The 25,990-nt window shown below is 43.7% G+C and overlaps 1 long non-coding RNA gene across 6 annotated transcripts in view; it reads left to right on the forward strand.

Annotated features, from left to right (window-relative positions):
- Nucleotides 1-25,990, forward strand: part of LOC113921301 — a 100,935-nt gene that overhangs the window by 12,165 nt on the left and 62,780 nt on the right. Inside the window, exons 2-3 of one of the 6 annotated variants that reach the window (XR_003519631.2) lie at nt 3,240-3,365; nt 8,828-9,418. The exons of the other annotated variants lie outside the window; for them this stretch is intronic. This is a non-coding gene — a long non-coding RNA (uncharacterized LOC113921301). Of the gene's footprint in view, nt 1-3,239; nt 3,366-8,827; nt 9,419-25,990 lie in introns of those variants that run through there. 6 annotated transcript variants of the gene reach the window in all.

Consider the following 25,990-nt stretch of genomic DNA (forward strand, 5'->3'; position numbering starts at 1 on the left):
CCCATGCACCGGATGGGGACTAGAAAATTTTGAGGAAGGCGCTACAAAGAAAGAGGAAGTGTGGGGCCCAGCTTCCCAGCTTTGCTTGCCCAGGTGCAAGGATGGTACTTCACTTAGGTCAGAGTGGAGTCAACAGCACCTGTATATTAACTTATTTAGTCAGAGTAACTGTCTGGAAAGGGATTGGCCTAGAGAATGACCCTAGTTTTAGCAGTTAAACACTCATAGTTATGCCAGTTAAGCATGTTAGTGCTTAGGAGTCGCAACTAAACTTGACCAGTGGTTCTCAATGCTGGCTACACGGTAAAATTAACTGAGAAACTTTAAAACAGAACAACACACATACACAAGCACACACAGAAGGACTTGGACCCTCAGACCAATTAAATCAGAGTCTAAAGGGATGATGGACTGATAACATGATTAAAAAAAAATCTTCCCCAGTGGTTCATTGTACAGCCAGAATTGAGACTCACTGCTCTAGATTTTCCTCACCCAACACCCATTTCTCTGGTGATGGCTTTCTTTATTGCCACTTGATTCCTGGAAATTCACTTGATAGTTTCTGAGCACAGATAACTGTGCTCTCCAGCCAAGTCTGGATTATCTACAATTAGGGAACCCTCACTTGCTCTTTACTTCTATCGGCCACAGATGTTGTAGATCTTAGCTCAGTCCTTCCCCAAACTCTGACTTCAGTCTGGCGCTTTCTGTTACCTGCTGTTTCTGTTTTGCATGCACTCTATTGCACACCATCATTCAGTCAATACTGAGCTGTAAGCCTCAGTATTCTTGGAATCACACGAATGAGTTGTTTGACCTTGAAACCCTTCAATCTTACCTGTTTGCTAAAAGTACTCTGTGAGCTCTACTTATTTTTTAGCCATAAAGTAAATAAAAAGTAATTGGTTTAGAGATTTTGGAGATGCCTTAGAATGTCATAAACTAGAATGAAAACCCATTGCTATAAAAATGTCTTATCTCTTTAAAATAACAAGGAAAACCCTAGCAGAAGACTTAATATCAGCCCTTTCTAAAAGCTTATCTATGCACTTAAGCAAATGTCCCAAGCATTTGTGAGTATTCCTCCCCAGGGCAAGGGAAGTCCACTATACACAAAAAGCTCCAAATCTCCCTTCCTTCCTTCCTTCCTTCCTTCCTTCCTTCCTTCCTTCCTTCTTTCTTCTTTCTTTCTTTCTCTCTCTCTTTCCTTCTTTCCTTCCTTCCTTCCTTTTCTCTTTCTTTCTTTTTTCTTTCTCTTTCTTTCTTTCTTTCTTTCTCTCTTTCTTTCTCTCTTTCTTTCTCTCTTTCTCTCTTTCTTTCTCTCTTTCTCTCTTTCTTTCTCTCTTTCTTTCTCTCTTTCTTTCTTTCTTTCTTTCTTTCTTTTTCTTTGCCTTAAATGGCTTCATGGTGCTCCTACTGAAGGAAAATAGATGAAACAAGCAAGTTACCAGAATACTTTTTAGCCCCACAAATCTGATTTGTATTTGCTGCTTAATTAGGAGTAATTACTTTACTTTACAAAATCCTTCCTCAGCAAAGTGTCCATCTACCAGCTTTCTTATTTCTCTCCTAAAGATGCTAGCTTGGGAAGCCAACAGCATTTATGTGTGGCCTTCCTGTGATTTTTTTTAAAAGGTTTTGTTTATTTATTTGACAGAGAGAGACACAGTGCGAGAGGGAACACAAGCAGGGGCAGTGGGAGAGGGAGAAGCAGGCTTCCCGCTGAGCGGGGAGCCCGACGATGCGGGGCTCGATCCCAGGAAGCTGGGACCATGACCTGAGCCGAAGGCAGACGCTTAACGACTGAACCACCCAGGCACCACCCTTCCTTTGATATTTTTAAAAGTCACTCAGAAAAGCTGACAACATCTTAATAATAATTTTTATGTGTAAAAAACCTTTATATCCTTTATCTCTTTGAAGCCTGATACCAACCTGGTGAGGGGCAAGGCATGTATGTCTAGTCCCATTTCCTTTTTCTTTCTTTCTTTCTTTCTTTCTTTCTTTCTTTCTTTCTTTCTTTCTTTCTTTCTTTCTTTCTTTCTTTCTTTCTTTCTTTCTTTCTTCTTTCTTTCTTCTTTTTTTCTTTTTCTTTCTTTCTTTCTTTCTTTTTCTTCTTTTTTTTAAATTTAAAACTCTCATTTATTAGTGTACCACTCAATCTTTTTTAAAAAGATTTTATTTATTTGAGAGAGAGAGTAAGGGGAGGGGCAGAGGGAGAGGGAAGAGCAGAGGGAGAAGCAGACTCCCCATTGAGCACAGAGCCTGATGCGGGGCTTGATCTCAGGACCCTGAGATCATGACCTGAGCTGAAGTCAGATGCTTAACCAACTGAGCCACCCAGGTGCCCCAACCACTCAATCTTAAAGGAAAAAAAAAAAAAAAAAAGCAGCTCCAAAGATAGTCTTCTACCATTCTTTAAAAAAGGAAACTGTTTCTTTTAACTTTATACCCACCCCACACCCCATTTTCAAAACATATCATTTAACTGTCTTGGTCATGGACATTTCCAAGATGAGATTTCATATTTCGCTCCCATAGCTTCTGGCTATCAGAAAAACCATGCTTTCCTTCACTGAAGGAGTTTGGGCCTGCTGATGTTCGTGTATCCCTTCCAGTATTCTTCATCCTCATCTCTGCTTCTGGAGGCATTTCCTCTGGTTCACTATCTTCATCTTCATTAAAATCTGCTGCTACTGACAGGGTTTGGGGGCAAGAGTTGGAACAGTTTCTTTCGGCTTACTTGATCCAAGTTTGGTGGCTATGGCTAAGGCTTTCTTTGTCGTCTATCTATGGCAAATCCAAACTTGGAGATCTTTGTAGGCTTTTTTGGGAGGTCTGCAGCTTCTTCAATGGATCGCTTCTCAGTGCTGTGACTGGAACTTTACCCTCCATTACTCTGGTGGCTCTAGCTCACTGCAGCTTCTTAGGCTTCTCCTCTCACACCATTTTCCCTGCCGTGGCCTCCCCTGTAGCCACACCAAGCCCCATTTCCTTTTTCTATTTTACAACCAGAGGACAGAGATTCAGATGGTTTACATGGCCCTGGGGAAAACACACAAGTCAGAATTAGAACTCAATTACAGGGTGTTGGGATTCACAAGTCTGGTGCCTCCTCACTATTGAACTGTGAAAATATCAACTGCCCACATTCATTACTGAATACTGTATTAGTCTGGGTTCTCCAGAGAGAAACAGAACTAATAGGAGATTATATATATATGATTTATTATAAGGAATTGGCTCCTGTGGTTATGGAGGCTGAGAAGTCCCAAGATTGTGGTTGGCAAGCTGAAGACCCAGGAGAGCCAATGGTGCAGTTCCAGCCTGAATCCAAAGACCTGAGAACCAAGAGGCTGATGGTACAATTTTCATTCTGTGAGAAGACCAGCATCCCAGCCTGAAGACAGTCAGGCAGAGAATAAATTCTCCTTTACCCCACCTTCTGTTCTATTCAGGCCTTCAACAGATTGGATGAGACCCACCCACATTGGGGAGGGCAAGTTGCTTTGCTCATTCTACCAATTCAAATACTAATCTCATTCAGAAATAACCCTCGGGTGCCTGGGTGGCTCAGTTGGTTAAGCGACTGCCTTCAGCTCAGGTCATGGTCCTGGAGTCCCGGGATCGAGTCCCACATCGGGCTCCCTGCTCAGCAGGGAGTCTGCTTCTCCCTCTGACCCTCTTCCCTCTCATGCTTCCTATCTCTCATTCTCTCTCTCTCTCAAATAAATAAATAAAATCTTTAAAAAAAAAAAAAGAAATAACCCTCACAGACATACCCAGAATAATATTTAACCAAATATCTGGGCAGCCCATGGCCCAGTCAAGTTGACACATTCAATTAACCATTACGAGTACCCACTTAATTGTGTGTACATCTCAGTGCTAGACATTCCTGGAACTGTCCCCTTCTTGTGTCACTGCCTGAGAGTCAGAAACCCAGCTTGCCCTTTTGGATCTCGCCTGAACTGGCTGTGGTGGACAAGTCATTTCATCTCTATTGTTCTCGGTTTTCTCAACTGTAAAATAACAAGAGTCAGATTTAGATGACTTTGTAGGACACTTACAGCTTGAAAAGGGTGTTTCTGTGATTCTTTAATTGAATTCTAAGAAAGATTTTAAAAGATGATTTGACTTCTGTTTCATTCAAAGCTGTGTCCTGGGTCCAACAAACGCATGACTATTGCAGGTACTTACTCATCAAATAAAATCAATATGGAGGTGATAATGCTGTATCTGTACACAGAAATGTGAGAGTCTATTATGCGGTCAGCCTTAGACTGACTACCATGGTAGATATAGATATAATTTGTAATACCATCCTCGCACCAAGGACCTTACCATCTGCTCTTGAAAAGATTAGCACAGAAGAAATCCTGGTATGACTTAGAGTGAGGAACCATTACCAAAGAGAGTGGGATGTCAGTGAGTCAGGCATCCCCTAAAGAAGGAATTAGGACTTGGGCTGGGTTTAAAAAACAAAACAAAGCAAATAAAAACATAGGAACAATTTGGATAAACAGAGGCAAAAGAGGAGGACTTTCCAGGCTAGGGAAAACTCAGGCAAGAGTAAGCAAGGATCATTTGTATGAGAATGAATGGACTGGGCAGACATGTTTGGATAGGAGATTGCCAATAGAAAAAGGCAAAATAAAAATAGTATTTTTTCAGGTATCACCTGACAGCAATGGGAGGATGGAGTGAAGGGTTCTCAGAAACTAGCTCCCTTTTACTAACTGCCTACTATGTGCCAGGCTCTGTGATAGAATTTTATATATATATATATATTTTTAAAGGTTTTATTTATTTATTTGACAGAGAGAGACAAAGCGAGAGAAGGAACACAAGCAGGGGGAGTGGAAGAGGGAGAAGCAGGCTTCCCGCGGAGCAGGGAGCCCGATGCAGGGCTCGTTGCGGGGCTCAATCCCAGGATCCTGGGATCATGACCTGAGCTGAAGGCAGACACTTAACAACTGAGCCACCCAGGCACCCCAGAATTTTATATATGTTATCTGGAATATTTGCAACAGTCTACCAAGTAGGCTTTCTTATCTCTTCATTTTACAGATAAGGAAATTCAAGGTCAAAGAGATTAAGAGTCCAAGGCAATCCAGCTGATAGGAGGCTCAGTAAAAATTCCAACCCAGTTTGAGCTGACTCCATAATAACTCCTTATTCCACAACCCACACTGCCCCCTTCCCAAACCAGAAACTGCGGCCAGTTTCAACAAATCAACCAAAATGTGATCATTTGGTGGGTTTTGCCATTGTGGCAGCCAGTTACCCAACAGTTGATTATCTTGCCTGGCAGTGATCTCATTTAGTTGCTATGAATGTTTAACTCAGCCACTTGGTGGTCTGTCTTAAGGACAGACTGCGATCCGGTGTGTGGCAGGCCATGTGACTGGGGGCAGAGAAGGCAATCGGACTGGTAAGTGCTCTCCTATTGACTCCCAGAGGCAAACGGCAGAGGCAGGTCCTGTGAGGAGCTGCTGTAACCACAAACCAAGGGCAGTCCTTTATTTGTGCCTAATGTGGAAAAATCGTTCGTCATGCACCAGTCATTTCAGTAACACCTGCACGTTCCTGGCCTTTGAGCACAAATTAAAAACCAAATTTGAATTCAGACATTGAAGTTATTTACATGAAAGGCTCTACAATTATACAGAAGATCGGAGGGAGAGTCAGAAGTAGAAGCTATAGTTTATGATCCCCACATGTCTTTTGTTAGTTTCCCGAAGAAATCAGAAGAGAGATGGTAGTATGTTTGGTTGGGGAGACGGGGATCCTAGTTCTGTACAAAAAAATCTATTCAATTATATTATAAAGATAAATCATTGTACCAATCCTAGTTCCAAAAAACCTGTCTTTCTTTTTTTAAAAATAGAGAGAGAGGGGCGCCTGGGTGGCTCAGTTAGTTAAGCATCTACCTGAGGCTCAGGTCATGATCTCAGGGTCCTGGGATCGAGTCCCATGTCAGGCTTCCTGCTCAGTGGGAAGCCTGCTTCTCCCTCTGTCTGCCGCTCCCCCTGCTGTGCTCTCTTTCTGGGAAAAAAAAAAAAAAAAGAATAGACATATTTGGTACCCTGTGCCCCACACCACTGATGCAGTTCAACCCAGACATAAACAGTCTGATGACGTCACTGCTGCACATCTAGCTAGTTTCTCTATTGAGACCTTCCAAGGTGTTAATTGCAGTTTTGAATTAATCATTATTCTAACTGAGCCAGACTTGTTTTTCCCTCTTGAAGCTTGTCATAATTAAGTTTGCTTGAATTGGTTAATGCGCCATCAATGCAAATTATCATTCCACAATACACTACTAAACATGTTCAATTGTTTTTATTATGCATGGAATTTTATATGTGGAAAAGTCATAATTAACTATTTATTCTAAAATTCTATTTTCATGCCTTTCTTACTGTTCACTTCATAGGTCAGGATTTTTATCAGGATCTCCTTTTCTTTCACACTTTGAAATCTAAAAGGAAAGCCACAATGGTTTCAGTCTTTTCTGAAAGTGACCTATTTCAGAAAAGAATATCAATAAATATTTTGTATGAGTCCTTTTCAAATGTAATATCTCTTTTCTGCTTTTATATACATTAACAAAATTTCTATAACATTCTCACCAGGATAAAAATAATTCAGCAAAACTGGTTATTAATCTATCAAGATGACTGTGTATAACTTCCTTATTTTCCATAAGTTTCCATTGCTGGAAGTAAGGTTTTGTTTTGTTTGTTTTTTGGGATTTTTTTTAATGGAACTAAGGGCTTTTAATGAAAGTGCCTCATCAAGAATAGCTAGAGGAAAGCTGCTCCTTTATTTTGGGAACCAGTGGGACTCGGTAGGGGTCTAACTAGGAGAAGGTTTAGCATTTCGCACAGAATCCTGCACTGGGGTGGGTCAGGCCCTGGGGATACTGATCTGGTCACACCTAGGTGGAGGTCCTAACTGGCAAGCTTAGGTGTTCTGTGGGTTCTAGTCTGGACCTGGGGTTGGAAAGGAGAGGACCAAGGTACAGAGATTGGAACCAGTTTGATGCTTAGCAGGTGTCCACTTTTTCAAAAAGGTAAAATCCGAAGAGTCAGAAATCCAGGCATGAGTCAGCAGCTAGCTGATTTATCAATGAGCCACCAACTTTGGGATTCAAGGATAAGCTCTGTCCTTGGGAGATTCTTGTCTTCAAGCCAGGCTCCAGGCCCAGGATGGGATGGAGTATCAGCAGAGTATTCTAGAACCTTTGCTCAGTGCACTTGTAGAACTCTCTACCCCCTATTGTACTCACTCCCACTGTGAATACTAGTTTAATGCCTTCCCCATAAGCTCCATGAAAGGACAGACGTGGCATGTAGTGTTCACCCCACTATCCAGCCCTGTGTGTGGTTTTCACCACTTCAGGCCAGGCTATTATCAGTTCTTACCCAGATCATGGCAACAGCCTCCAGACTACTCTCTCCACTTCTACTCTTTCATCTGTCCAATATATTCTTCACACAACACCTGGTGTGTCTTTCAAAATGCGGATCTGGTTTTGCTATCAGCCTTCTTATAACCCTTCAGTGATTCCCCATTGTCCTCAGGATAGAGCCCAAATCCCAAATGTGGTCTCCAAGCCAACCAGCTACCCTGGCTTCTTTCAGTTCTTCATGCCACACTCTTTGCCACCTCCTCCCCAGGCGCCCCTTCATCTACCTAACTCCGTCTCGTCCTTCAACGCTCTGCCTGGAGATCATTTCCTGGAGAAATCCTTCCTTGAAACCTTGGTCTCCCTGGTATTCTCTCCAATGGTGCTTCCTTTTCATAGCCCCTTCCCAAGTGTGTGACTCATTCATCATCATTTTTTATAATTTTGTTTTTTAAGATTTTATTTATTTATTTGACACAGAGAGACACAGTGAGAGAGGGAACACAAGCAAGGGGAGCTGGAGAGGGAGAAGCAGCCCGATTCGGGGCTCGATCCCAGGATGCTGGGATCATGACCTGAGCCGAAGCCAGATGCTTAACGACTGAGCCACCCAGGCGCCCCCATCATCATTTTTTTTTAAGATTTTATTTATTTATTAGAGAGCGAGTGAGAGAGAAACAGCATGAGAGGGGAGAGGGTCAGAGGGAGAAGCAGGCTCCCTGCTGAGCCGGGAGCCCGATGTGGGACTCGATCCCAGGACCCCAGGATCATGACCTGAGCCGAAGGCAGTCGCTTAACCAACCGAGCCACCCAGGCGCCCATCCCCCATCATCATTTTTGATTAATGTCTGTTTCTCTGATTTGACTTGTAAATTTCATGAGTGTGGGGGGTGGGGGGGTGGGGGGGAATGTACCCATTTTGTTCAGTCCAGAACATAGGACTTAGGAACCCTAAGTTTATGTTGAGTTAGCTCATGAACACTTCTTAGGTATTATGTAAAGTATCATGAATACTTAGGTACTAAGTCCAGTAATGAAAACTGGAGCTAGGAGTGGGCTGACGAGTGGAGGGCTGGGTAAGATGGAATTGGAGCAGCTCCACACAAACCCAGCAAGAGGTGGTCTAGAGGGGCATAAGCACCTCCTGCCTCAGCTCAAGGGGCCTCACTGAACTCTCCCAGCAATGCTGAACTTCAGTATAGATGAATAAATTACACCTTCCCAAGATCATATAGCTGGTCTAGGGGAGACCCAAGACTCCCAACAGGCTTTGTTCAGGTGTCCCTTCTCACACCAAGGAGCTACTTTTCTCTTTCATAAGAACAATCAGGCAGCAGATAAATAATTACTAAGGTGCCTGCCTGGGACTTCTGTCCTTACTTCTCTCTCTCTCATTCTCCATAACAACAGCATCTGTGTTACTCAGTTATTCTTCAGTCATGCCTAGCTTGGGACCGGATGATGATGGATACTACCTAGAGGTTTGTGCGGAACATCTGAATCCCAGGCTTTGCTGGTGGTGATTGTTTTCTGCTGAGTGCTGTGGGCCCCCGCATGGCCAGGAGGCTGACAGAGCTACTCAGGAAGCCGGATGGGAGCTTGGTCACGCTGCGAAGCCACCCGTGGCAGAGCAAGCAACAAGCAGATGGAACATGGATGTTGCTGTCTCGGGAAAGTCTCGGACAGCAGCAAAGAAGCAGGCTCAGAAAGAAGTATAGGGGCAGTCTGCGCAGCAGAGGCTCAAGTGACATCCTCACACTGGGTGGACACCAACGGTGGCCATGTTTCCACACAGACTAGGGACTCCCGCAGGAGAAAGACACACTCCATCTTTTCACTTGCTTCTGTATGAAAGCTTTTTTGTGAGAGGAAATCTGCGGTATGAAGGGGAATGCTTCCCTGCCTGGGTGTACTATAAGCTGCTAAGGATATTTCAGGGGACTGAAGACATTACCTACCTGCTCTGTGTACAGCTGTGTTTCTATTGATTAAAGAGCTTGCCCTGGGTATCCTTTTTGGTTTGCTTCATTGATTTCCGACCTTGATTTCAAATCATTTTGTAAGGACAGAATTCACACTTACTGAGAAAATCTTTGTTTTTGGAAGCAATTTTTCTGGAGCCAGTTGGAAATGGTAAAATCCTGTCTCTGCTTCACTTCCACGACATTAGAAATACAGTTTATATAATGAAGGACTCGGAAAATGATACTACTTGTTACCTTTTCAAAATTCACCTAGAATTCTTACTTCTAGCTGTTTATACAAAAATGGGTTTCTATACTTTTGTCCTCTTTCAAACAATTGCAAAACCTTTATTTCAAATATCTTTGCTAATTTCTTCCTTTACTTACAAGGTTTTATACCAAATGACCCCAGTCAAATGGACATCTTCAATGAGAAAGTAAATGGCTATAGGAAGATAAAAACAAACTGTCCCTTAATTTACAGACTGTGGAATGTTCTTCATGTGTCCTTGGCAATCTCTAGTGAGTTCTGTTTTTATATCTAGATGGGCAATATCGGCAGCCATACGTGAATGTGTTGAGAATCAACCTTTGAAATGTTGAGCCACTGACTATTTTAAATACTAAATCAATCACATGTCTGAGCCATTTTAGAAATGAAGGTTACATAACACACTTAGATTTCCACACTATATTTTTGGAAGCTATTATAAACTTAAGATATGATTTAAATAAGGCATTATATTTATTATTAATTTCAAGCCCTCTTTCCCCTTTGTTACGTACACTCTTGAAGCAGGGAAGGTACAAACATAACATCAGTTCACTGATTTGGGGTTTCTATTCATGAAATGAAAGGTTGCACTTTCTCACTGTCGTTCCAATTTTTTGACCTGACAGGTACTGTTTAAATAAGGGTCATAGGATTTCAGGGTTTACAGGGCCCTTCTGGAATTTGTCTGGACAGCATAGGTGCCCTTAATTCTCAGGAACTTGGCCTTGGGCATCAGCAAAAGGCTCTTAGCCCTGGGGATGGGAGCTCTTCATGTCTCCCTCTGAACTTGCTTCCTGTGTCATTTTGCAAACCCCAGACTTCAGTTGTTCTCATTCTTGTCTCTAGGACTTGAAGCTTTATTTAGGTCCTTCTTGGCTTCCTAGCAGGCCTCTTGTGAATGTGTATTCCATTCCTCTTTGCTTTTTCCAGCTTCAGCCTTATGCCTAATTGTGGCTCCCTTTGGCTCCGTGTCTCCCTTTCAGGCCAGTCTGACCCACCTTGGGAGGGAAGAGACAAAATTTATTTTCCAGTGTGAAACATACCCATCGTCTGTAAATGTTTTGATACTGTTTTATTCATTCAACAGATATTTATTGAGCAACTATACTCCACCAGGCCAGTGCTGGGAGCTCAGTGAAGTGCATAAAGCTATCAGGGTCCCTGTCATCACCCAGCTCACTGACTAGTGGGGGAGACAGACATTAATGGAAAAGTCACACAAATACATACATAAATGATTACAGACTAATGGGAAGAATGGTATAGGATGCTTTGGAATTGTGTCAAGGTGACTTGATCTGTAAAGGATCGGGGAGGAGAAAAGGCAATGGAATGATCTTTTTTAGACACAGTCCTGTTTTGCAGCTTAATCCAGATATTTTCATCCCTGATTGCATCTAGAATCTCCTGTGCAGCTTTAATAAATACCCAAGCTTGGGCTTGGGTTTTATTTATTTAAGTAATCTCAACACCCAATGTGGGGCTCGAACTCATGACCCCAAGATCAAGCGTCACACGTTTCTTCAACTGAGCCAGCCAGGAGCCCCTCACCCTCAGAGATTCTGATGTAATTGGCCTGAGCATCAATATTTTCTGCAAAGCTTTCAGTGTGATTCTAAAATGCAGCAGGTTTTAAGAGCTTACTCTTTTAAACCTACGTGTTGATGTTTTCAATGTCCTACACTTTTTCTCTGATGTTCAAATACAAATCATCTATATGAAAAAAGACCTAACTTGGGGTGCCTGGGTGGCTCAGTCAGTTAAGCATCTGGCTCTTGGTTTCAGTTCAGGTCATGATCTCAGGGTCCTGGGATCAAGCCCCGTGTCCAGCTCCTTGCTCAACAGGGAGTCAGCTTGAGGATTCTCTCCCTCTTCCTCTGCCCCTCCCCCCCACTCTCTCTCTCCTTAAAATAAATAAATCTTTAAAAAACAAAAATAAAATAAAATAGACCTCACTAAAAGTTTCAAATAAAGTTGGAAACGGGTGCCTGGGTGGCTCAGTCGGTTAAGCGGCTGCCTTCAGCTCAGGTCATGATCCCAGGGTCCTGCGATCGAGCCCCGCATCGGACTCCCTGGTCAGCAGAGAGCCTGCTTCTCCCTCTCCCTCTGCCTGCCACTCTGCCTGCTTGTGCTCTCTATCTCTCTGTCAAATAAATACATAAAAAATATCTTTAAAAAAAGTTGGAAACAATACTTGTCATTCCTTACTCATTTGGAATAACTGCCAGCAAATACCCTATAAAATATACTTTTGTGATCTTCAAAATGTTTTTTTCTTTTGAAAGTAACATGAGCATATTATTAACCATTTGAGGAAGAAGGAAGAAGAGATTAAAAAGGGAAGCACACTCATAAAGTCACTATCCAGGGCGCCTGGGTGGCTCTGTTGGTTGAGTACCCGATTTGTGGTTTCCGCTCAGGCCCTGATCTCGGGGTCATGAGATCGAGCCCCACGTCGGGCTTTGCACTCAGTGGGGAGTCTGCTAGAGATTCTCTCTCTCTCTGCCCCTCCTCTGCTTGCTTTCTCTCTCCCGCCTCTCTAAAATGAATAAATAAATCTTAAAAAAAAAAACTCACTGTCCTACTGCGGGCACTATAAGAATTGTGGTGTATTTTCTTCTCCCTCCCCCATGGATCTGTACAATCTGACAATATTTTTTATTTTTTTTATTTTTTTAAAGATTTTATTTATTTATTTGAGAGAGAGAATGAGAGATAGAGAGCACAAGAGGGAAGAGGGTCAGAGGGAGAAACAGACTCCCTGCTGAGCAGGGAGCCCGATGCGGGACTCAATCCGGGGACTCCAGGATCATGACCTGAGCCGAAGGCAGTCGCTTAACCAACTGAGCCACCCAGGCGCCCCTGACAATATTTTTTAATAAAGTAGGCTCTACACCCACTGTGGGGCTTGAACTCACAACCCTGAGATCAGGAGTCACATGTTCTACCAACTAAGCCAGCCAGGCACCCCTATATAGACAATAAATTAAATGATGACTTAAAACCTACAAATAGTTTCGATATAAATTATATTATATATATATATATTTTAAGATTTTATTTATTTATTTGACAGAGGGAGAGAGAGAGAGAGATTGAGAGAGCACAAGCAGGGGGAGTGGCAAGTAGAGGGAGAAGCAGACTCCCCGCTGAGCAGGGAGCCCGATGCGGGGCTTGATCCCAGGTCCCTGGGATCATGACCTAAGCCGAAGGCAGACGCTTAACCGCCTGAGCCACCCAGGTGCCCCTAAATTATATTTTATATAATACATATAACATAAATGATGTGTATCGGACCGCGAAAAATTGAATCTCGTGACTCCCTCTTCTAGCCACCTCAACATAGATTCCTATCCTTACCTCTTGGTCCTGCATTGCTCTCTGGCTCGAAGGAGTAAGACTCAGTTTGGCCAATGTCACAGTGATCTCCTAACTGCCTCTTACCCCATGGGGCTAATCTTCAGCCCTATCGAACGGCTCTCTGTAGCATTTGGCACAGTGGAACACTCTTCCCTGCTTGAAACCCTTGTCCTTTGATTTGTAGAACACCATTTCCTTCCTCCCACCCTCCCCATTTTTCCTCCTGTTTCTCTGAAAACTCTTCATAGTTTCCTTTATGGTTCTTCTCTCTGGTCCTAGATGTTGGGGTTCCCCAGGGTTCCATCTCTGGCCCCTTCTTTTCTCATTCTATCCTTCCTGGGATTCCCTCCAAGCCCAAAGCCTCAGCTACTATTTATGTGCTGATAACTCCCTTGGGGGAGGCCTGATCTGCTGAAACCTCCAAAAGGCCAATGGTATGGCAAGAAATAAGGTGCAGAAGTCTGTTGCTAGGGTGCAGCAAGAAGATTCTTCATATGGAGACAAGCTGGACATTCGAAAAATGACCTGTCTTCCCCTCTCTTCACCATCCCCTACCCCAAGCCTTGCCTAAAATAGAATAAAAGACAGCAGAGTGAGCCCCATGATTCTGCTTCCCTTGACGCACAGATTCCTCACACCTAGGGACTGTTGGGACCAGAACTCTGCCTAGGGGGCCGTGTCCGCTCACATGTCCCTGGGTGTATATCCTTTGCAGTGTTTGTTTGGAAATAAAATAGAGTAAAAAGCCGCATTTTTTGAGTCCCCAGTCATCATTCTCACAAGTTCTGGAAATTGGACTGGCCTCAGTGGCCTGCCTACATCACTCTCAATCTACAGTTCCGGTCCAAGCTTCTCACCGGACCAGCTCACACCACTGCCCACCAACCATATTCACCCAGTGGCCCACGTGCCCCAAATGGGATCTCCCTTCCATCTTCTTGCAAAAGCCCTGCTGGGTTAGATGCCTTAACTCTGGTTGGCAGTGCCAAGCCACTATTCTACCTACTTGCTCGTGTCAGAAATCTGACAATCAACCTGTTCGCGCCCCTCCATACCTGTATCCACTCCCAGGTGATTCCATGCCATAAATACCTTCACGACTGCACTCCTCCCCTTCCGTGCCCACTGCCACAGCTTGATCCAGGCTTCCAGGATCTGTTCTGGCTTAAGTGTGGTGCCAGTAGCCGTCTTTGATTCGAAAAATACAGATAGAACTAGAAAATGAGATACCTTCATTCCATTATTAAGGAAATGTACTTAGTTATAAAGATTAGAGTTATGTTTCTGAAAATGGAAAAGGTTATATAAAAAAAAGTTGCCATTGATTTTTACTGCCTGACCTACTCCAGATTTATTATTTTTAAAATGATGATTATCTTACTTTTCCCAGATAATCAAGAAATTGAAGAATTTTTTTGTCGGCTCATTTTCCTCTTAAAACTAGATCGTCACTATCCACAACTTAAACTATATAAATCATATATTCTCCAAAAACTTTTTTCTTTGTTTGAGTCTCCCAGAGAACTGGAGACAAAGGAAGCAAGTTCGGTTATCTTACATAGGAACACAATAAACTGAAAGGTAGAGGTATATTATGGGGCAGGATGGTGCATGTTGGGGACGAGGAATGTTAAGATCGTGTCCCCACAACATGCAAAGCTAGTACCAATTTTTAAACAGCTTTAGGTGGATTGAAAACTCTCCTAAATATCCTTTTTCTATATTTTCTCCTATTTCTAAATATAAATTATCATTAGCAAGTAATTATGGTGAATAATAACACTGTCCTTTAATTTCCTGCCAGCTAAGGCCTGGCACAGTCAAAGCATGCTGAACTCGAGAATGTGCAATTTTAGCATTGAACACTTAAACTCAGAGAAGATGGGAGTAGAGGTTACCGTGGCAACCTGGTCCCGCAACCCTGTGTGTGGCCATATTGTTCCAGTGTTTGAGCCACAAAGGCTGGTTATTATGATTTAGAATACAGGCAATGTTTGGGTACAGATAGGGAGTTTCCCTTGTGCACGCTTAGAAAGGACAGGTACTTTGGAATCTGCAGAAGAGGATTATATGATTTTCAGCAAAGTGACACTGAAGTAGTGAAAATAATTAGTAGTTGTTAATGACAGTGTGTAATTGTAAACTATGCCATAAAAATAATGGAATTATTGGTTCTGTAAAAATAGTTGCATTGGAATTTAATAATTAAGTATAATTGCATAAGTAGTATAACTAATTCATTCAATAATACTGATTAAATCCTAATATTTGCCAACCTTGTTGTAGGTGCTGGCATTCAGTGAACAGAATAGGGGAAACAACATGCAGCAAATAGTTTATGGTATCGAGTGTGGTAGGATGTGGTGAGGGGTATGAGGACAGAACAAAGCAGGGCAGGTGGATTGGGAACGCTGGGGAGGGGAGAGGTGCGGTATGACAGTTTTAAGTTGGGTTCTCAAGGAAGGCCTCGTGGAGAAGATGTCATTTGAAGAGACTCAAAAAGGTTGAGGGCGTGAGCCATGCAGACATGTGGGGGAGAACATTCCAGGCAGAAGGGATGCCAGTGCAAAGGCCGTGAGGGAGAGGCATGCTTGCTATGTTCAAGGAGCAGTAAAAAAAAAAAAAAAAAAAAAAAAAAAAAAAAAAAAATTGGAATAGAGTGAGTGAGAGGGAGAAAAATAAAAGATGAGATCAGTAGTAACTGGGCAAGATCCTATAGGGCTTGGTAGGTCACTGAAAGTATTTTGGCCTTTATTCAGAGAGAAATAGGCAGCCACTAAAAGATTTTGAGCAGAGGAGTGACATGACCAGTTAGGAGCCAATAGCAACAACTAAGGGAGGAAATTATGGTGACCAGGGAGGTAGTAATGAAACTAGGAAGAAGCAATCAGATTCTGGACATATTTTGAAAGTAGATACAATAGGATTTCCTGATGGATTAGATGTGGGGCATGAAAGAAAGGAGAGTCAAAGATGACTACAAGCTTTGAGGCCTAAACGACTAGGGATAATGGAATCACCATCATCTGAGATGGGGAACACTGTGGATGGAGTGGGTTTGGTGGTGACGATAGGTTGGAGTGGGAGAGCAGAACAACGACATCTATTAGACATACAAGTAGGAAAAGAGAAGGCAGTTGGGTGTACAAGTCCAGAGTTGAGGGGAGAGGCCTGGCTGTAGGTATACAATTGGCGGTCATAGAGCAAATAAAGCCAGAAGATCAGATGAGACAACCAAGGGATGGAGAAGAGCCGATGGAGCCCTAGGACACCATAACAGTAAGACGTTGAGAAGAAAAGATGGGACCAGCAAGAGACTAGGGGGAAGCCAGAGAGATAAAAGCAAAACCAAGTGAGTTCAGGGTTCTAGAAACCAAATGAGGAAAGCTTTTCCAAGAAGAGGTCGTTGGTGCCCTTGACTCATCAGAGTGATGAAAGTGAAGCCCGATTGGAGTGGATACAAGAGAATAGCAGGCAAGGAATCAGAGGCAACCTGCAGACAGCTCTTTTGGGGAGTGTTTTGTTTTGTTTTGTTTTGTTTTGTTTTGGGAACGTCAGCTAGAGGGAAAGTGCATTCATGAGAAGATTTTTATTTTTATTTTTTATTTTTAAATTTTAGGTAGGAGATTTAAGATGGATAAAAACAGGGGCGCCTGGGTGGTTCAGTTGGTTGAGTGTCCGACTCTTGATTTCAGTTCAGGTCCTGATCTCAGGTGGTAAGACCCAGCGCTGCGGCAGGCTCACGCTCAGCAGGGAGTCTGCTTGTCCCTCTCCCTCTGCTCCTCCCCCTGCACTCTCTCTTAATCTCTAAAATTAAAAAAAATTTTAGAAGATGGATAAAAATATAGCCTGCTTTTATACTATGTGTATATAAAGTTACTATTTTATATTCTTGATTATTTTATATTGAAATTTATCTTCCGGACACTATAGACCTTATTCCCTAACACCTCCAATTGGCTAAGCCTTTGTCCTTCACTTGGGGTATTGATCCTTTCCTGAAGATATGAGTGTTTTATTCAGCCTGGATAACATGGGCAGTCTTTCAATCCGGAATTTCTCACCAACATGGAATTTGAATGCCCCCAGGCTTTCTAATATGTCCAGTGAGTCACTCCAGCATGAGTCCGTCTGTAATATTCTCAGTCTCTGCTCCTAGTCTCAAGTCCCACAGTGATGCTGAAGGAAGACACAAAAATGCAGGCGTGACCGGCCATTCACCCATCACATCCAGCCCCAGCCCCAGCCAGGCCTTTGGCACTGGGCTGCATTTCCCATATCTCTTGTTAGTTACCTATTGAATCGATCCTAGGAACTGTTTTAGTCTAGGCCAAATGGGAGCATTTGCAGGCCGTGTGTCGCCGGGAAGCTCTACCCTCCTGGCCAGAGGACAGGATGGTTGTCAAATCCTGCAACGTCCCTGCAGCCCAGGAGGGAGACAGAGCTCACAGGCAGCAAAAGAGGGATGTGCCTTTCACACAACAGCAGCATGGCATTGGCAGGAAGACACAGTGGAGCAATGCAAATCTCTTTAGAAATCTGTTCAGTGTGACGATGCGCTTGAAGGGTGAGCTCTGAGAAATCACAAGCAGAAACTAAGAATCCCGTTCTGTGTGCACAAACCCCCTGCTGCTGAAGTTGGCCATTCAGAAGCTGACAGGGAGAGAGGGAGGCCCTGAGGGGTGGGGAGAGGCGGGGAGTAGATGGTGTTCAACCTGGTTAAAGAGAGAAGAGAATCAGCACTGCAAAGGGACCAAGAAGTTTTCTTTTCACGGCCTATGGACCTCAGGTGTGGAGTGGAGTTAATCATGCTCCTTGGCTTGCTTGGTATCTCCCTCCCCAGCCCCACCTAACCATCTGACCAATGTCTTCCTGAGTGGGGTTTTTTATAGTTCAGACAACACACACACACACACACACACACACTTTAAAATTAGCTCATATTCATAAAACTGTGCCAGAATATAGCTTTTATTCCATTTAGAGGGTTCAGTTGTTAATCCTTTTGCTATTTTCATGAAGCCGTGAGTTAAAGAATCCTACTCAGGTATAGTTAAAGGCAGTTAGAAACTGGGTGGCACCAACTAACAACTGTAATCAAGATTTTGGTGCAAAGGGTGAGCACTTCTCTCATTCAGGAAATATTTACTGACTGTCCACTATGTGTTAGTACTGTTTTTGTTTTTCTTTCGACTTACAGAACTACTACATTTATCAAGTATTTGCCTGGTGTGCTTTTCTGACAACCAATCAGTTCTCCAACTCCAACTGGGTGTCCTACAGTTCAACTCAATTCCGACACTGACTGGTCAGAGTTAGTGCAGACGGCACAGGGTAAGGACCCAGTCCCACAAGATCATCCCCACTTCAGTTAGCAGTTGCATATTGAGAGCCACCCATACATCTGACCAACTGGCCATAAATCAGAGAGCCTCATCACCCCTTCCTCAGGTTCCCTGATTTGCTAGAATGGCTCACAGAACTCAGGAATACACTTTATCTATGATTACTGGTTCATTATAACGGTTACAACTTAGGGACAGCCAATGGCAGAGATGCATGGGCAACAGATAACTCTGGGGTGAGGGGTGGGGGGACACAGAGCTTCCACGACCTCTGCAGGCACCCCACTCTCCCAGCACTTCAATCTATTCACCAGCCTCATTCAAAAGTTTGTATAGAACTCAATCTCTACCCCATCTTCTTCCCAGGGGGGTTGGTGGGTGGGGCTCAAAGTTGCAATTTTCAAATCACTTGGTCTTTCTGGTGACCGGCCCAGCCCCCATCGAGTTGACCTAGGGGTCCCACCCTAAGTCACCTTGTTAGCATAAACTCAGGTGCGATCAGAGGGTTTGTTATGAACGATGAAAGACATCTTATCACTCAGGAAACGCCAAGAACCTTAAGAGCTCCGTGCCAGGAACCAGAGACAAAGACTGCACACATTTTTGTCCTCTACCACAGCACCATTTGTCAGTATCTCTGCTGCGCTGCCCAGATCCCGGACTCAGATCTGAGCCTCATTCCCTCAACTGCTGGGAGTGCTGTTGGCAGCTGACAGCTTTCAGCCTCTGGGAGCTGCCCTCAGCTGAGGACAGTCGCCTCATCCGAGGTCACGTAACGTCCCTAGGGGATGTCCACTGGCCGATGGGGTGCAAGCCAGAGCCACTCTGAAGGACTTTCCCAGCCCCAGGGCTTACTGTGACCACGTTCTAGTTCAGTTTTCTTCTCTGCCCACTCCCATCTCTTCCCTCCCCGATACTGATCCCAAGGGCATTCCTTAATAAAACCCCTGCACGCACATCTCCCTCAGAGCCAGTTTCCAGTTTCCCACGTAAGACAGCAGGCATTATGCTTGGTACTTTACATGTAACATATATTTTAATTTTCCTAATGACCCAATAAGATAGACATTATTGCCACTTTAGAGAAGAGAATACTGAAAACGAGTAAAGTTGAATAAATTTCCCAAAGTCACAGAGCTGAGAAAGTAGCAGAAGCAGGACTTGACGTGAGTCCACTTAACTCCAAAGATAAGTTCTTATCACCGTGACACCTCAACTTACTGGCCATTTACCTGTTTGGGTGCCACCCAGAGCCTGGGCCAATCTGGTGCGAAGCAGGGGAAGGAGAGGCACCAGGGTCAGGTCAGGAGGGTGTTAAGAATGGCTGACCTGGGGACTCCTGAGTGGCTCAGTTTGGTTAAGTGTCTGCCTTCGGCTTAGGATCTCTGGATCCTGGGATCAAGCCCCGTGCCAGGCTCCCTGCTCAATGGGGAGTCTGCTTCTCCCTCTCCCTCTGCCTCTGACCCTGCCTGTGCTCTCTCTCTCTCTCAAATAAGTAAATAAAATCTTAAAAAAAAAAAATGGCTGAGCTGTGAGGAAGTAATGAAAGCAAGGAAGGAGTCAAGGTGGGAGGCTGGAAAAACCAACTCTTCCGCCAGACTGGGAGGCAGATATTGAGACTTTGTAGGTAAGAAGAGTCAGAAAGAATGAGTTGAGGGAGTAAACAAGGGGAGCAATTTAATCTTAATCTGCAACCCAGAAATACCTCTGTGTGCGCCCTGGAGTGTCGCTGGTGGACATATCTTTCAAGGAACTAAATTAAATATGACTTTGGCAGTTTTCCATAATTATTGCATATTTTTGTCATTTAAGAAAATCTACTTTTATGTTCTAGAGTTGCCACCAATCCTAGTAATTTATTACACAGATATTAGGAAATATCCATGTATAATTAAAAAGAGGGTTCACTTACCTGTTCTGTTTAGCTGCTAATTCTACATTATTAAATGTATAATTGTGGTCTGCAGTTTAAAAATATTTCTTTGTCACATGAGAAATCATTATGCATCTAGGAGGTGTAGGTTTCCAAATACATTTATATTTTTATTTCTTCTTGCCAGTTCATCCTTCCATTAAGCCTTTAAGGAATACTTATTATGTTAGACTGCAGGCAAACAAAAATCAATAAAACACAATTCCTGTCAAGGTATTAATAGTCTAGTGGGAGAAACAGACAATTAAACAATAACAAAAAATGACAAAAAGGCATATATAGCAAGCTCTGAGCACCCATTGAAGGGAGCCACTAACTCTGATGGGGATAACAGTCCTAGAGTGGTTTAAGGGAATATCCAAGATTGGAAATCAAGTAATAGTGAGAGCAAAACCAGTGTTAAAAAACAAAATTCAACTGAGTAAATTTAAAGATCTGCTTGGCTTTATTAAAGGATTCATGAATCAGGCAGCATCCCATCTAGTAAGTAGAGGGGAGCTCCAAAGGGCTACAGAAAGGGAAAGGTTTTTAAAGACAAGTTAAGGAAGTCATAAACAGGTTATTTGGGGGAGGTCACCTTCCTTTGGGGACAAAAGGGTCTTATTAGGTGAATTACCTCATCTTCTTTTGGGGGATAGAGAGGGTCCATGTGACCTTACTGGGGCTGACCAGAAATTCTTGACTGGCCAGTTAAGACCACATTTCTGGGGGAGGTTGAAAAGGCCATTAGGTTAGGTAATAAGCCCTGGTTTGGTGATGTGGCCGAACATAAGTGACTCCATATTGGACATGTGGTTTTCTTTTTGATGCCAGTAAGAATCAATTCACAATGGGGGCACCTGGTTGGCTCAGTTGGTTGGGTGTCTGACTCTTATTTTGGGCTTAGGTCATGATCTCATGGGTCGTGGGATGGAGCCCCATATAGGGCTCAGCACGGAGTCCTCTTGGGACTCTCTCTCCCTCTGTCCCTCCCCCCTGCTCTCTCTCTCTCTCTCTCTAATAAATAAATAAATCTTTAAAAAAAAGAATCAATTCACAATAGATAAGATTAGCCATCAGGAAAAATTATCCAGTATGTTGTCTCCTATGCTTAAACTCTTCAGTGCTTCTCTGTTGTCCTTGGGAGTAAGCTCAAACTTCTTACCATGACTGTCCATTATCCTTGCTTGCTTTTCCAATTTCATCTCAGGTTCCCAGTGATTTGTAAGCACTTCAAAGCACCTGGGATCACACACGAGAGCTTGACATTTGTGCCAGTTAGAGTCTTTCAGCTCCAAATGACCTCAATCAGCCTTATGAAGCTGACACTGGGATTTGCAAACCGATCTGGGCTGTGCCAGCTGGCTTGCCGCTGGGCTCTGCCTCCAGGGGAACTAGAGCGAGATGGCTGGGCTAGAAGAAAAAAGGTGACTCACCCTCCCCTTGTCCTTCCTGCTCCAGAGAGCCTCACTCCCGCAGAGCTGCTCCACGGCAGCCGGTACCTCCTCTGGTAGCCATCGAATCGTGTTGGCAGGTTTTTCAACATCTGCAGAACCAGCTTCATCATGCTCCTCAGAGACACCAGCACCACCAGCAGAGGTCTGAGGGGTTAAATGTTGCCTTGTCTACGTTTTTAAGTTTTTTTTTCTTTTTTAAGATTTTATTTATTTATTTGTTAGAGAGAGGGAGCAGCAGGTAGAGGGAGAAGCAGGTCCCCACTGAGCAAGCAGCCTGATGTGGGACTCAATCCCAGGACCCTGGGATCATGACTGAGCTGAAGGCAAACACTTAACGACTGACCCACCCAGGCGCCCCTGCATTTTTAAATTTTAATAATTCCAGCTTCTTCTCGTCATTCCTCCAGCTGTAGGGGTGGTAGATGCCATAGGGCAGTGGTTCTCATGCGGGAGAAAGTCTGCCTCACAGGAAACGTTCAGCAATGTCTGGAGAGATTTTTGGTTGTCACAATTCAGCAGAGCCAGCAGGATGGTTAACCACCCACAGTGCCCAGGACAGCCCACACTACAAAGAAGTGTTCCGTCTTAAACAGTGTCAACATTCAGAAACGCTCTTCATTTTTCAGTTAATTTTATACACAAAAAGTATATTCGATTCCCTCTGGCCAAATAATTGCCTGATTTTTAACTGAATCCTGACTGATTCAGCTCTCAAGAGTGTTAAAAAAAGAAATTGGATGACTAGGGGAAAGTTGAAGATATCCATGGTTGAATCTAAAGAGTATAGTTACATGTAAGTGACTTTAATCTTCATGTATCATGATATGAATTAAGTGCATAATATATAAAATGTCTAAAGTGGATAAATCAAGAGGTAGTGGTATTATATAGGAAAATAGAACTTTTGGGGGGGATGGCGTCTGAGAGAGGTAGAGCAGGGGATTGCAGTTTTTCATTGTAAGCTTTTTTTTTTTAAAGATTTTATTTATTTATTTATTTGACAGAGAAAGACACAGCGAGAGAGGGAACACAAGCAGGGGGAGTGGGAGAGGGAGAAGCAGGCTTCCCGCTGAGCAGGGAGCCCAATGCGGGGCTCGATCCTAGGACCCTGGGATCATGACCCAAGCCGAAGGCAGCTGCTTAACCGACTGAGCCACCCAGGTGCCCCCATTGTAAGCTCTTTATACTATTTTGAAAAACCCATGCTCATGTATTATTTTGAATAAAATATTTTAAGGAAGAACTTTCCATGACTTATGTACTACTCTGCAAATATACAACTGAAGCCCCGAGCTGGTGGTGATCAACAGATGTGTTTTGTTTGATCTTCACTGTATTTTTTAAATGGCCAGTATTGTAAAAAATGTAATATTGTGCACAAAAATCCAATTTTAAAAAATTTTCCTGAAAAATCAGAAAATTTGGCAGTTACAAGTCCTCATTTGCATATGGTAACAATCAGCTATGCTTGAGCGGCTGCCCACCTCAGACAGAGTCTGTGTTTTCCATTTTGCCACGGTCCCCACCGCTCCCTGCTTCCGTCCTGAGTATTCTTGTGCAAGGCTGGCTTTCTTCTTTTGGGCTACTGGCTGCACTTATAGCCTTTGGAGTTTGTAACCCCAGAGGTACAGTAATAAATAATCTCCATTGTCTTGTACCACGGTATTATCAGCATACAAAGCCACAAAAGGAATCTACGTGAGTAGATCCTGGTTCAGGATTGTCACAGGTCTGGTACCATTTATTTTAAGTGAAGGAAGAGAAAGGCTCCTCTTTGCACCAGTTTATGATAATTTATGTGCCAGCATTATTCTAAGTGATCCACATGTATTAACTCAGTTAATCCTCACGACAGTTCAGTGAAATAGGTAATAGTATCCATTTTACAGATGAAGAAACCAAGGCCTGGAGAGGTTGAGTGACTTATACAATATCATATAAGTCCCCTCCACAAGTTATCTATTTTTAGCCAATATGAAAAAAACAGCCCGTGCAGTTAGTTCAGTTGGTCTTTGTATTAGCTGGGACTGTTTCTGCTCCAAATATAGAAAGCCAGCTCAGACCAGCTTTAAAACAAAACATCTCAAATGTGGATTAATAGACTCACACAGTCAAAGCGCGGGATGTCAGTGTTGGCTCTGGTCCCTGGGTGATCGCATCCAGCCTGTTCTCTTATTCTCTCCCCCTAATTCAGATTCTCTCTATATGTCGACTTCATTCTTTCAAGTTCCTCAATGTCATGAGTGATGCAGGCTGGAGGGAAGACCCTGATATGGAGTTTAACACTCGGAATGTTTATTAAGGCGTATCTTCAGGGGGACACCTGGGTGGCTCAGTCGTTAAGCGTCTGCCTTCGGCTCAGGTCATGATCCCAGGGTCCTGGGATCGAGCTCCGAGTTGGGCTCCCTGCTCAGTGGGGCGTCTGTTTTTCCCTCTGCCTGCCGCTCCCCCTGCTTGTGCTCGCTCTCTCTCTATCAAATGAATAAATAAAACCTTTTTTTTTTTTTAAAAAAAAAAAGGTGTATCCTCAGGATTAATATGTAGGGAAGGGAAAAGCAGGATGTAGGATTGGGCAGAGGGGAAAATCACGCTGTGGTGCGGACGCAGTGCCCGCCACGGATGACCCCATAAGGAACAGTGGAGTTCGAATGGCCTGTCAGAATTGTCCCACATCAGAATGAGGTGGCCTGACTCCTGGGTCACTCAGTCTTTGGAGGCAGGCTACGCAGGGAATGGAGTGACCTTGAGCAAGGAGGTTCTCTGTAGCTGAGGCAATTCCTGAAGGCTGACAGCCAAAGCTATGTGCCAACAACACTCCCCGCAGCTGGGGCAAGTCCTTCACTGAAGCGGAACCTTGGCCAGGCATCCAGTGGAGGACAGGACTGTCAGCCATTCTGGGGTCACATTCTTACAGCTTTCCATCTAAGGAAAAGAAAAGATCTTCCCTGAACTCCAACAAATTCTATAGAAGGAATCTGGTCTACCTTGAATCAAATGCCTACTCCTTGGGCCAGTCATTTGGCCAGGGGGTGAGTACTGTGATGGGCACATTTTTGGTCATGCCCACCCTTGTGGGCAACTGGGTATTCAGCAGAGGACTGGGGTTGGCAGTCCCACAAAACCCCCTAGAGTCAGGGAACAGCATTTCCCCAACAGAAGAGGCGGTGGTGCTATAACCCCAAGAGGAGGGAGGCAGTGCATTATGTAGACTGAAGCAACAGCTGCTACGAATTTTCCTGTTTCTCAGTTCAGCGTTTCAGTGTTGACCTGCTCCTGGATGATACTGGCAGCCGTAACTTTTACTCAGCTGGAAACCGGAGAAGGGTGCACAGCTATCTGCTTAGGGAGAATTAAAGTCAGCTGGACCCTCCAGGCCCCCGGGAGTAAAGGATCAGTCATCTGCCAGTTTCTGACCTCAACCTAGCCCCATAACAGAGACCCTTAGTTAGTGGCCAGCTTTGGCAGAGTGTTCCCCCTCCCCCCAGTCAACCAATGAGAATGTGGTCAATCAGGAATTTAATAGTCTGTCTTGCCCCGAGAGCTTTAAGCCAGCTTGGTACATACTCTGGACACCTGCGAAAATCTTCCTGTATTAATGGAGTATCATCTCAGATCATCTTCAGCTCCCCAACAGCTTCCTCTTCATACACATCTCTTTCCCTTTCCCGAATTTTGTCTTCATCTTGGGATTCTCTTCCTTTCTTTGACTTTGGTGTTTGCTTTGGATTTTTTGGATGCTGAATTTTGGCTCCTACTGCCTTGGATTCATTGTTCACACCCGTCCTAGTTAATCCCTTGGTCCCCACTGACTTGACAGCCATGCTCCTGTCTGCCTGTTCCCTTATGCGGGGGGGCACAAATGGTCTCAAAATACTGCACTCTGTACATCTATGTGGTTTTAAATTCTTTGAAAACACCTCAAATGGAAGAGCACACAGTGATTAAAAAAATAGAGAGGTGCAAATAGGAAAAGCCAGATATCTGCCAAGAGACAGAGGAATGGTTACTTGATGGCCTTCCCCTGATCCAGGGTCTGACCTTGCAGGTGACGACTGTATGTGACTTCGTCAGTTGGTTATAGTTAGACGTGGTGCCTAATACTACTGAAAGCTTACAAGAGATGGAAAGTTATAAATAAGAATGATCATCTATTATTTTACAGAGGAAATGTAACTACAAAAGGGACTAGATACTTGAGCCTTCTTGCCAGCATATTCTCTCCTTTATGGCAAGTTCCAATTTTGACTCATTTCGTAAGGTA

Source organism: Zalophus californianus, chromosome 9, assembly GCF_009762305.2.
Source record: "Zalophus californianus isolate mZalCal1 chromosome 9, mZalCal1.pri.v2, whole genome shotgun sequence".
Classification (NCBI taxonomy): domain Eukaryota; kingdom Metazoa; phylum Chordata; class Mammalia; order Carnivora; family Otariidae; genus Zalophus; species Zalophus californianus.